This window comes from Heptranchias perlo, chromosome 34, assembly GCF_035084215.1.
Source record: "Heptranchias perlo isolate sHepPer1 chromosome 34, sHepPer1.hap1, whole genome shotgun sequence".
Classification (NCBI taxonomy): Eukaryota; Metazoa; Chordata; class Chondrichthyes; order Hexanchiformes; family Hexanchidae; genus Heptranchias; species Heptranchias perlo.
Window position 1 is genome coordinate 23,874,129 of NC_090358.1, and position 12,649 is coordinate 23,886,777.

Consider the following 12,649-nt stretch of genomic DNA (forward strand, 5'->3'; position numbering starts at 1 on the left):
AGGAACTCTGATCACAGTTTCCTCTGTCCGGTGTGCGGATCGGGCTGGTAATTCCTACCTCTCGTCACTGGAGAACAAGACAACATAGTGGAGGTGGGTCTATCCCATCATTCATCGCGATAATGAAATACAGTTAATGAAACAAAATCATTCTATCGTTTTAGTAAAGGTTTTTTGTCACCGTTGTGAATACTGGGAGTGTCCTGGCTCCCTAGCTGTCACTTGCTTTCTCTCATTTTCCAATGACATAAGAGAACAAATCCCACAACCAGGCAGCTTGTGAAGATTGAAAAGTACTAGAGGGAATGGAGACCAAGAGAAAGTAAGAGCAGTAAATTATGATTTTAAAAAGAGGAGAGATGAAGAAGACACAAGCTGCTGCTTTCGGCCCATGTGACTGATGCAGCTGCTCTTTTCAGATATGTTTGAGTGGGTGCCTCAAGTATATGACTTGTGGCTGAAATTTTCACACCGAGGTTTTGTCCAGCATTTACAGCCCTGGTTTAATGTTTCCTGTAGTACACCAACTCCTTCCCGGAACTGATGGCTTTTGAGGTGAAATGCCCGATAGCCAAATCATTTCAGAAAACAAAAATTGAATTAGAAAAAGCAACAGTTTATTTTGTTTTTCAACAAAACAATCTTTAAGTAGTGTTTTTTTTAGGGAGAGCATCAAGGAAGTGATTATAGGACCTGTCCATCAATTTTGATTGATATAAAGGCAGCAGCATTGAGGGATAAGGCCTGCTTTGCACTGAAGTTTCATCTGAAACTGGTTTTAAAAGGAAGAAAAAACTTGCATTTATATTGCATCTTTCATGACCTCAGGATGTCCCAAAGTGCTTCACAGCCGATGAAGTGACTTTTGAAGTGTAGTCACTGTTGTAATGTAGGAAATGCGGCAGCCAATTTGCGCACAGCAAGGTCCCACAGCAATGTGGTGATGACCAGATAATCTGTTTTTTTAGTGATGTTGGTTGGGGGATAAATATTGGTCAGGACACCAGGGAGAACTCCCCTGCTCTGTTTCGAATAGTACCATGGCATCTTTTACGTCCACCTGAGAGGGCAGACGGGACCTTGGTTTAACATCTCATCCGATGAACAGCACCAAGTTGGACTGAGGTGTTGAAAGTCTACAAATGTGGCTCATCTCGTCAGAGAAGCTGTAGTGATAAACACTGAGAAATAGCAAACGGAGTTTACAATGTATATGGTCCATGACATGGGAGTGTTTGAAATAGACATTCTATGCTAAAAGTGGAGAAATGTCCTAAATCCCTAGTACTGATATCCCTCACCTTAAGCAGCACAAAGCCCCACCCAAAAAAATACTTTCAAGGGGCTTTCTTTCCTCATCTAATTTGAAACTGGCAGAAGGGCTCACAGTTTTGCCATGTTGGTTCCAATATTCCAAATTTTCTGTTGAAGGACTGTAGATTCTTTTTATTTCATGCTCTATAATGCTCCACAGAATGATGTAAAATAAATATGTAGTATTGATGTCATTCTGGATTTAAGCGGTTTTAGATCACATGCAGTTGATGTAAATGAGAAATTTAATGCCGAGTGCAACTATTCGACAAGAAAAATATATCTCTTCCTTTTGACAATGTGATATTATTGGTGTTGACATAAAGTTGCATGTTGTGTATATGATCCATCTGGAGCCAATTTGTATTTTCATTGTTCTTGCATGTTTCCTTCCCATTTTCCCTTCAAAGTGAAAACATTTAAATAGGGAACAAGAAACCAAATGTAACTGAACTGATTAATCTTACCGCATTTAGATTTAGCGAGTCATCTTAGAGTAACTTCAAAAAAAACAAAAAACTTCCAATTAAGAAATTTATAAGCTGTGCATTTTTCCATAACTTACTTTTAACAAATGTGCAAACATAGAATCGCTAGACTAAATTGCAAAAGAAACTTTTTTGATCAGAACATAATAAGCATTCAGTGTTGATTTTGATGTGACAAAATGAAACATTTTGTTCAAGATTTAGCTTGAGGTTGAGTTCTTCAATTCTGTCATGGTACATAAGGAATTCAAAACCAGCTTCATTCAGAGAAAGCCTAACCTGGCTTAACTTGGTACAATGTGGTGATGATTTGTTGGTCGTTCGGCAGTTCGCCTGAGGGAGGAGTTAAGCCACTCAATTCAAATACAAGCATGGTGTATGACTTGTTAAGCTACGTGCCTGAGTTTTTTTAATGGAACATAATTATTTAAATGTTGCTTGGTTCTGGTTACTGTTTAGGGGGATTTATCAGCCTGCTCGGTTCAAATCACTGAGTCTGTCGGAGAATTTTGATGAAGCAAGTGACATTCTGTAATCTTTGAAGTGAATCTGTGTGAAACTAGCCGGTACTTCTGTGGTTGGTGAAAATATAATGTTAATTAAGATTTAGCTTGGTATTATAGGTGTAAAATAATTGTATCGCACTGTGACAAGAGACTTGTTAAACTTACTACTATTGTAAGTATGTTATAATGCTAATATTTGCTTGTTCATTTAATGACTTTGTTGGGTAGTTGGAGCCTAAAATAAGGTCTGGTGTAGAGCTTTTCTTTTATCTTTTGAAGAAAGGGAGGATTGTGTGGAGGCATCTGATAGAACCAGTAGCTTGAGATCATCTACAAAAAGGGCTCTCTGTTCACTTCTTGAGCACATTATAAATTGCTCCTCTATTTCAGGGCAAGTGAAAACACTCTCTGGGGCATAGGCATGTGAGGGTTCACCTATGAGACTAATCTGAAACATGGAAATAAGAAAAGTCCAGGGTGAAAGAGACCCAAAAATGTTAGACACGATGTTTTAACCATGGGAGATGCTGTGCACCATCCAGTCCTGTAGGCGGTAGTGCTGACTTATGAAAGCAGGTGCCAGTGTTGTATTGCTTGGGTTCACTGGAAGTTGTTGTCCCACTGAGTTATGGGAAGCAAAAGAAATAAATTCTCATGCAGTCTAAAACAGCAGTTGGACCACTTGTGCTTTCCCCCTCCGACCCATTCTCCAAACCTCCAGAAGTCAGGATGTGTTTCATAGAAGTCACCTAAAATCCCAAAGCACTCGATGAATTTTATATTGGTGTCCCTGATTCTGTAGAGCTTCAGGGTCAAATTGGAAAAAAATGTGCGGCCTAAAATCTTAGTGATTACAATTGTGATGGAAAATTGCTTCATTCCTGAGTCACGGGAGGTCCCTATGGTTGGAAAAGATATCCCCTACTCCTTTGTTATCCCCAGAAAGACATGAGGTTTCAGAGACTATGGCACCAAAAAGTTTAAAAATATTCCTCAATGGCAAAATTGAAGATGATCCCTTTGCCTTACCTAATGCTGCCAGAGTTGTGAGGCAGTGGAATTCAATTCCAGGGTTAGTGGTTGATGCATTCACTATGTTAAATTCAAGATTAGATTGGATAGGTGGATGAAGGAAAAGGTGATGAAGGAATATGGGAACAGGGTGGGTAAATGTGATGAAGACTGTTAGCTGATGTGGACTTAGGCGCAGACTAGTTGGGCACAAGGGATTATTTCCGTGTTGCAACTTCTATGTATTTTCATTTATAGACCTAAATTTTAGAGATCTTGCTACCAAGTGAGGGGCCTCCTCTGCTGGCTGTGCACAACAGGGAATCACTAGCACGATTCAAAGGAAATCGTGGGAAACGCATCCACGATTTCCCCAACACATGTGCGCCTGAGTTCCTCTTAAACTCTCTTGGCAGGTGAAGCTCCCTGTGAGTGTGTGATTTTGTACAATTGCCACTGATGTGGATTCCTAACATAATTGTCACTACGTTCTTAGACACGAGTAAATGTGTCCCAAGTGTGGTGAGTTGTTAGTGATTGCAGTTGCAGCTAGTTTTTGGTTTTGTGGACTACAAATGAATCACAAGGACCCATTGCTCGAGGCTCCTTGCCATCAACATGAGCTCAGAAAATTATCCTGATACTAGCCAGGACCGTAGATTTCTACATTGTACATTGTTCAGATTACCAAAAGGCAATATTGCCACAAATACTTGAGTTTCCATGGCTACGGAAAGAACTATCAATGCTAGGTACGCACTTTTGGAATCACTTAGCTCCCAGATTTCACAAAGTGCTTTTCATTAGAAGTAGTAGCTTGGAGCTGCCATCCATATTCAGTTGATTGCCTCATTTAAACATTGGGGCAGAAATGGCTCGTGAAATAGTGGTGAGCTCAACAGCACTCTCCGTTGTTAGTGGCGAAGTGGAGGAGCAAGTTCCGGCATTCGTACATGTGCAGTGAAATCTGGAAATCCGGAACTTGCTCCTACTGGTTCGCTGGCGATAAGACAGCTTCGAATTAAAGGGACATCGCACGCTGCAATCAGAGAAACCATTGAAAAATTGCAGACTTGCTTATCGACCCAGCTGGGAAGTAACAAATTACATCACGAAACAGGTATGCTTAAAAATACCAGGTCTAAACTAAGTTTTAACAGTGCGGTAAGTCTTAATGACTGCCAGACAATTAAAAGTTAACTTTTTAAAAAGATGGAATCTCATTACTCATTTTAATAGTTTTTGGTCATTAAAAATTATTTTTTCACTTTTTTTCCCTTCAGTTTCTTTTATTTAGTTCAATTATTTCTTACCCCTTTTTTTCCACCGTCTATAACTGTTTTTACATTGATTTTAATGTTAAACCATGAAGTGAAAGATACACCATTCCAAGCCTGCAGAGACAGTGAACGCAGCTTGACAAAAATGCTGTGACCTGATCGGTCCTCTTGACTCTCCCAAGGTCCTAGCTTCGCTTGAACTGACGCTGGGCTCTTCCCCGCTTCCTATTCGAGGAAGTGCCCGAAGAAAAGTAAGTTAATGGGTTAGTATAAATCTATAGAGCGGCGAGCAGTGTTGGTTTGCCACTCCGAGTAATTTCTGTCCCGTTAACTCGGGATTGTCAAGACAGCCATTGTACAAGCTCTTCAATTTGTAGGCAGAATTGGTTTTCCGAACAGGAGCAGCTTTCAGTTACAATTTACATGAGACCTGAAATTGTAGGAACATTTGCTAGTTTCCCAGGAGCGGTCATTCTCCCACCAGGCGATTGTTGATCCTTGCATTCAAAAATGTCAGCTTTTTATTCAATTCCCAATAAAATACAACTTCAGGACGCTGAGGTTAATAGCAGCATCCATCTCTATAGTTATGTGTACACATCTCCCTGAGACATCAACAACTCAAGCTAATCTTCATGCAATCACCCATGATCACCTACTTCTGTCATGCTACTGATGGACCAAAGCAGTAACTTTACGAACTCTCACTCCTAGCATGGAGCCTTTCCCGCATGGAGCCTTTCCCGCATGGAGCCTTTCCCGCATGGAGCCTTTCCCGCATGGAGCCTTGCCTGCAGGGAGCGCATATTTGGAATTTGGGCATGGACTTCCCATGATTTTCCATCAATTACCATTAATGGGGAGTAAGCACCTGAATTCCTTTTTAGCAGGTGAACCTCCTTGCTGAGGGAGTGTAATTTTGCAGCTCCAGTCTGTGACATATTAGTTCTGCTGACATAATATACTAGCAGGGTTCCAACTTATATTGCCACCACCATCTTAGATGTTAGTCCATGTACTGTATGTGTGATGAGGAATTAAATTCAGCTGCAGATAACTTTTGGATCTGTGGATCTCAACACATGCACATTGTTACGAAGGAACCAAATCGCTGTGATTTTATTATTGTGCTACAATTGTTTTTGCAATTATCTAATTCTAATATATTGCATTTTTGGCACTAAAAAAAGGTATTCATGACACTGATACTATGAATCTCAATTTTGTGCCCTAATAATTTTTTTTAAAAATAGAAGCATCTCTCTATATTATTTTTTAAATTAAACCAAGATGGTTAATGTTTTATGTATCAGTATGCCCTTGGGCAGCTGCGCAACAGATGTACTTAGATTCTTTTAAACCAGAAAGTAATATTAAGGTTCCAGAACGTAAATAACAATTGTAGCATTTTATGAAGAGTAGCTATATAAGACTGTTTGCCAATATTTTCACGATCAAGGCCATGAGTAGGCTTTTTATTGATGTATGTCAAACGCAAGCACTTCTGAGACTGTAAACAAGATTATTGTCTGCCTATTGTAGGTAATGTTATACGAAACTACACATATTGTTGTAGGTAGACTGGAGTCTGCTTTGTGCCACTGGCTATAAATATAGGGAAATGGTGTACAGATGTCGGGTTTTTATGTGATGAACAGTTCGATAGCCTTGATGCAATTGCTCGATTTCAGCTTGTGGGATTGCTGACTTATTCAGCTCCCTGTTCATGGTGAAAGTAGAACGTTTAAATATTGTAGATTTTTGCGTAGGGAATTCATTTTTCTCCTTTCATTTTTCTCCTTGCATGCACGCTGTGCATGCAAGAATGTTTGATTGCGGAATAATTGTTTAAGTGCATTAGAATTGCTTTTATATATTAAAAAAATGTCGGGATGAATTTCTTGCCAGCTGGTACACTCAGCATTGGAGATGCTTTTGGTGGAGGTATAGCCATTGTGCTTATAGTGAACAATCAATCATATGCCACCACAATGGGCAGCAAGTAGCCATAGCTTTGTATGCTCCTCCCTGCAGCTGGGAGTTTAAGCATAGGGTGCCTGGATCTGCAGGCTCAGTTTCAACTTTCAGAGAAGGTCGGGGAAGCTAAAGCCCATCTTTATCACACCTTACTGAAATATGGAATAGTCATTTCTTTTGTCATGAAGTGGACCCTTGATCTGCATGGAGTGAGGTTGATAATCTGGAAAAATGAAGACCATTGCTTGAGGGTATAGGCACATAGTAACAGGAGTAGGCCATTCAGGTCCTCGAACCTATACTACCATTGTCAGCTGATCTGTACCTCAACTCCATTTACCTGCCTGAGATCCATATCTTTTGATACCCTTACCTAGCAAAAAATCTGTTAATCTCAGCTGTGAAAATTTCAATTGACCCAGCAACCACAGCTGGTTCAGGTACTGAGGTAGGAATCTAATAACCATTTAAAAGTGAACCTTGATGGAATACTCACCTGGGTGTTATATGCAATTGACGCAACAACCCCCAAGAGAGATGAATAATAACATATTGTTTTTCCTAAATTTCTGGAAAATTATCTTTTTTTAGGTGTTCAATTTCTTGGTCTCCTTTTCAGAACAACATTATATTTTTGGGGGCGGGGGTGCTAGGCATTGTGCATATAATGCATATTATATTGGGGCATTGTGCATATAATGCATGTATTATATTGGGGCATTGTGCATATAATGCATGTATTATATTGGGGCATTGTGCATATAATGCATGTATTATATTGGGGCATTGTGCATACAGTATATGGATTATTTTGGGGGAGTCATTATACATAGAGTACTTGGATTATCTTGGAAGGGGGGACATTGTACGTACAGTCCATGGATTATTTTTCACCTGGAGGTGGCTTTGCTGGTCCTTCAATTCTCGAAGGTGGATGCAGCCAAACAGCAGATACAAATCTGAAAGGGGAGGGAAACTTATTTCTTGTGTATAATTTAAAAATCTTTACTTATCATTATGCAGTTTGCATATTGAGGAAAATTATATTTTGCTGCAAAATGGATCTCTGGAAAATATAGTTAATGACATTTGTACATAGACAATCACAAAAATCACAGACTTACTCAGTGTACAAGTGTTCATTTACAAACCATCTTAATACAGGTGCTGACAATGAATGGTAAATCAGTGAGAGCAGTGCACAGAGACTGCAGCCCTCTGTTTAAGTATTGCCTTTTCTGAGACTGGAACAATCTCAGGACAGAGTGCCCTTTCGTAAGCACCTGCAGAGTTGAATAGCTGCATTGTACCATAGTCATTACCAAGGAGGGTAAATACTGTCCACTACAAAAAAAATACACGGGAAAGGGAATGGAATTTTTGATTTTTGCAAATTATTTACAGTGTCCTGCATAAATTAATAATACATTTTTATTTTTTGTTGCCAGATTTATTTTCTCTGCAATATATGTAACATCTGGTTGCTGATAACTTTACTAAGAATTGTGCTTTTACAGAATAAGACTTCCTTTTTCTGCATATTGTGCAACTGCATGTCCCTGTACAGTGCTGTTTGCATACTTACTGGAATTCAATATGTACAAAAATACTTGCTTTGAATCCACCCAGTTAAAGGGAATGGCGATGAGCTGGAAGAGTTTTGTATTGCTTTTCTCTTGTTGCCACACACCAATAATGCCATTGTGCTTGCAAACTAATGAGAAAATAAAGATTTACCAAATACAGTCCACTCCTGATAATTCAAAGTAGATTTTTTAGGGTATAAAAAAACCCCAAATTATCCAGTAGTTCAAATTAAACAATTGAGATGAGTTATTCAGTAATCTGAATTAGGCAACTTTGGATTGACAGTGGACCGTACTTGTTCTGAAGAGGAAATCTCTTAAAATGTGAAACTGTTTTATTCTAATATTTGTTTTGTGCTTAAAGTGACAGTAAAGTATTTCCGCTTTGTTTACGCAGTGATAACACATACTTGACTTAAGATAGCTTGGTATGGGATGAAAAGACAGAACATTACTGCACCACATTTCTCCTAAAATGCAGCATCAGTTACACAGCAACTTCAGATAAAGAACCAAATATGTGTTCAGCCATCCATCTTGATTATGTTCAAGATTATTAACTCCTGCTAAAATTAGATCTTTGTTGAAATAAACTTATTACGTCGGAGTAGATTATGATGAAGCCATTAAGACTTGGCTGTAGTTTTAATTGCCATCTTGTCCATTGAGCTGAATGATGTAAAATCAAATTGGAAGTAGGTTGGCACAGAGTGTAGTGTTTTAAAAAGATAATTCCATCGGGAGTGTTTGACCTGCAAGCTCATGGAGAAGGAAACTAATTTCAGGAGATCAAAAATGACACAAGCCAACTGCGTTTATTGTCATTCATTCCCAGTTCTAAATTAGTGTCGGCGATATTTGTGCCTGAATGCTTAACATTTTATTATTTTTTCTTGGGGTGTGGGTGTCACTGGCAAGGCTGGCATTTATTACCCATGCCTGGTTGTCCTTGAGAAGGTGGTGGTGAGTTGCTGCCTTGAACCAACTGCAGTCCATGTGGTGAAGGTGCTCCCACAATGCTGTTAGGTAGGGTGTTGCAGGATTTTGACCCAGCGACCATGAAGGCATGGTAAAATATATGCCCAAGTCGGGATGGTGTGTGACTTGGAGGGGGACTTGGAGGTGATGGTGTTCCCATGCACCTGCTGCCCTTGTCCTTCTAAGTGGTGGAGATTGTAGGTTTGGGAGTTGCTGCTAAGACAAGACATTCCTCTGTCTTCTATTTTAAATGGGTTAATATCTCGGTCAAAAATAGAGGTCGAGGAATATTACTGAAAGTAATTTGCAACAATATGTTTTTGAACCTTTTTGAAAATTCTAAATATTTTGTTGAAACAATACAGAAGTTGTGAAACAATAGTGGCTAATTCCATTTATAGTGAACATAACATTTTCTTTGTTTTCAAGTATATTAATTTGAAAATACAAATTTAAACAACATGTATAATACAATTTTAAGATGTTCAATACTCTTTTATAATATATATCTGTAGTGTGGAGTGCTCACTTTTCAAAAACATGGATTTTGGCTTCTAGTATGTTCTGCATATGATGATGATTAAACGTATTTTATTTCTGGAACAAAGGGTTTGTTTTAAAGACATTAAATTGGCTTTAGTTCTATTCAGTTTCAAAGTCTTATAAACGTGGAAAATGTGTCAAACCAACAATTATGGTTTCTACATTAAAGAGTATGATTAGTTATTAATGAAGTGAGTGGATTTTCTCTGTTTATTTTGAAAGCTACTGATCTTACATTTTTCATTCCTGGTGACAGAAAATCATGACACATCATTTGATCAAAATGTTCAGATTGTTATGCTGTTTATCTTATTTAACAAAAGTTAAGAAATAAATGTACTTATGCCTTCCTTTCTTGAGTAGGTTTATTTATTTTTATTTAATCAGTGAATAGACCCAAGATCAATTACTGTAAAGTTCCACTCATACATGTGGAGCAAAGACAATAGGTAGCAAAATTATAGGAATAACATTGACTCTTTTCGAAACTACACTAAAACTTTTGGCGCTCGCTACTACTGCAAACTTACCACCTTACTTATTCTTTGTAGTGATCGAACAAGTGCAATATAAAGTAACATTGTGTGGATAGTTTTAATGCCATGAGTGTTAAAAAGTTGACAGCAATGCAGAGATGAAAGCTTGCAGTACAATTTTTTTGACTTGAGTGTATACGTACTTGCAGCTCAGATCAGATACAAGTTGGTATTGTAAGGCAATATTAATTCCTTTGCGATGATTTGCCCTTGCCATTTTGGCCTTTGATCATAATATAAAGTCTTGTTCCAGTAAAAGGTAATTTCATTTTCTAAATTGTTTAGCCTCTTGTACTGGAGATCAATTAAGGGTAACTTGTGCAGTGACCACATCAATGGAAACTGAATTAAGGCTTATGTACATATTCACATTAGCTAATGATTCCTATATGCTGCTATTAATAACCAGGTTTATTAGGTATTTCTGGACTGACATGACTTACCCCACCTAGTTTGGCATGTTGATTGTTTAAGACATAAAAAGAAAGGCTTGCATTTATATGGGGGCCTTTCACGTCCTCAGGACATCCCAAAGCACTTTACAGCCAAAGAAATTCTTTTGAAATATTGTAATGTAGGGAAACGTGGCAGCCAATTTGTGCACAGCAAGATCCCACAAGCCAAAAGGTGATAATGACCAGACAATCTGTTTTAGCGCTGTTGGTTGAGGGGTAAATATTGGCTAGGACACCGGGGAGAACTCCCCTGCTCTTCTTTAAAATAGTGCCATGGGATCTTTTACATCCACCTGAGAGGGCAGATGAGGTATCGGTTTAACGTCTCATCCAAAAGATGGCACCTCCGACAGTGCAGCACTTCCTAAGCCAGTGCTGCACTGGCCTGTCAGCCTAGATTTTGTGCTGAAGTCTCTGGAGTGGGGTTTGAACCCACAACCTTCTGACTCAAAAAGGCGAGAGTGCTGTCACAGCTGAAATGGTTTTAAAATGTTTTGGTAAGCAGCTGTATATGTAAACTATAGGCAGTACAGCTCAGTAAAAATAGAAGTGTAATGTTTCTGTCAATGAAGGTAATGCAGAATATGTAACACTGAAGGACCTGTTAAGCAGAGTTTCATTTGCACATGCCAATAAAAATAACAGTCTGCTTTGAATGACAGACCTGTCATTCTGAGAGTGTTGATTTAGATTGTGTCATTCATCAGCATAATTAAAAAGTAGACAAAAACCTATGATGCATGGAAGAAGGATGGTTTTGAATTAATGCTCTAGACTAAATTATGTAAGGAAGGCTGTTGCTTGTTAAATCACTAGTGTTAACCCTTAGACTGCTGGCAGTTCAAGGAAATTCTTGTCTCCCTGGACTTGCTGCTTTTGCAATTTTTTTGTGGTCCTGTGCTGTAAACCTCCCCTCTCCCACCTCCCCAAAACTAATACATTTAAAAAAGTTGCTCAAACATCAGAAATGGCTTCTTACTATTTTAGTTTTAGGTTAATATTACAGTAAATGTAATATGTCCTTTTCTCTCATCATTGATTCTCTCTGTGGGTAAAGTTAAAGAAAAATTATTTTATTTAAGCACCATTGGTCAATCACCAATGATATCCTGTGTGTCTATGGCATGCCATCCCTCCGTGATCTCTGTGTCCTTTGATTATAATCATCTCTCTAGCCGCTCACTCAGACCATTGCCTCTTCTGGGAGATTCGAGGACAAAATCTAGGCTGACACTCCGGTGCAATACTGAGGGAGTGCTGCACTGTTGGAGAGGCCATCTTTTGGATGAGACGTTAAACCGAGGCCCATCTGCCCTCTCAGGTGGACAGAAAAGATCCCATGGCACTGTTCGAAGAGCAGGGGAGCTCTCCCCAGTGTCCTGGCCAATATTTATCTCTCAACCAACACCATTAAAATAGATTACCTGGTCATTATCACATTGCTGTTTGTGGAATCTTGCTGTGTGCAAATTGGCTGCCACGTTTCCTACATAACAATAGTGACTACACTTCAAAAGTACTTCATTGGCTGTAAAGCGCTGAAGTCGTGAGAAGTGCTATATAGATGCCAGCTCTTTCTTTTCTCTCTGTCGTCCACCTCTGTTGCACCACCTTTCATAATTCTATCTCTTGCAGTCTCATTTTCTCTGATGGTCCATTAACGTGCCCCCAAGCTCCAAACTCAGTATCCTTGTATTTTTAATAAATATGTGGCTTCTCAGCAATATTATGTGTAACCATGGGAGCAGCTTCAATATGTGTACTGCTGACAGCCAGCATTACCTCTCTTTATTGCCACTCTTGATCCCATGACTGTTGCACTGCTGTCTGACTGTCTGTCCAACATAGACCGAGAGGAGCCAGAGCTTCCTCTAACTAAACATAGGGAAGATACAATCCATTATTTTTGTTCTTGCCAGAAACACCACACTTGAGGCCCTGATTCCATCCAGTTCCCTATCTGCTCATTCAGACT

The 12,649-nt window shown here is 39.0% G+C and overlaps 1 protein-coding gene across 3 annotated transcripts in view; it reads left to right on the forward strand.

Moving 5' to 3' along the window:
* Positions 1-12,649, forward strand: part of adamtsl3 (ADAMTS-like 3) — a 481,218-nt gene that overhangs the window by 126,878 nt on the left and 341,691 nt on the right. The gene's annotated exons all lie outside the window — the stretch shown is intronic.